We start from the raw sequence: 870 nt of genomic DNA, 5'->3' as shown, positions 1-870 counted from the left end.
GAAGAAGAAGAAGAAGAAGAAGGAAGAAGAAGAAGAAGAAGAAGAAGAAAGGAAAAGTGTACATTTCGATTGCACACTTTAATGGCTTTAAACAAGTACACACAGTGTGAGCACAGCACAGTCAAGCTATGGAATGTGTCTCTTAGATAAGATTCTGCGCCAGAGGGTCACCCTGTACCTTCCCAGCAACACTCGCCAGCTCCCTGCCTGTGAGACTGCCCTTGCTCATTCCAGATGCTCCCAGAACTGGACCCCTGCCCTGTATTCCCTGCCTGGCTTCCTCCCTCAGTGACAGTTTTCATTGTCTTAAGGAAACACTTGGAAGTAGAGAGTGCAGGTAGGTCAGCAGGTAGGCAGAAACATAATTTTATAAAGTCATCAGTTCTCCAGGCTCCTGTATGTCCCTGTTACTCCATGACCTGTCAGTACTTGGCTTTGTGGGTCTTTGATTTTGGATACTCTTGAGTGTGAAAAGGCATCTCACTGTGGTTCGCACAACCAGGAGGGAGTCACAGCTGGGACTGGGGTTCAGCACTAGATTCCAGATGTTGAGGTCTCCTGTCTGTGAGTGTGGAGGTAGGGTGGCTCCATCTTAATTCCCAGAAAGGCCTGATGCCTGAGGCTTCTCAGTGATGGAGATCACTGGGATGTGACAGCCCATTGTCAGGAATGAAGGGCTGGGACCATTAGCATGCCTTACTACCTACATCCCACAGGCATCTAACGACAGATGCCAGAAACCTCTGGGATCCCATGAGGAGTCAGGTACGTTCTCCCCACAAAGTCCCAGTGTTCCCTCTATGTCTGGTGATTTTTTTTTCTTCTTGTGACACTTCTTCTTGGCTTCTTTTTTACGACAATATCATGACT

The sequence above is a fragment of the Mastomys coucha genome, unplaced genomic scaffold (assembly GCF_008632895.1).
Source record: "Mastomys coucha isolate ucsf_1 unplaced genomic scaffold, UCSF_Mcou_1 pScaffold3, whole genome shotgun sequence".
NCBI lineage: Eukaryota > Metazoa > Chordata > Mammalia > Rodentia > Muridae > Mastomys > Mastomys coucha.
The sequence above is the reverse complement of the archived record's forward strand: the minus strand, read 5'-3'. Positions refer to the sequence as shown.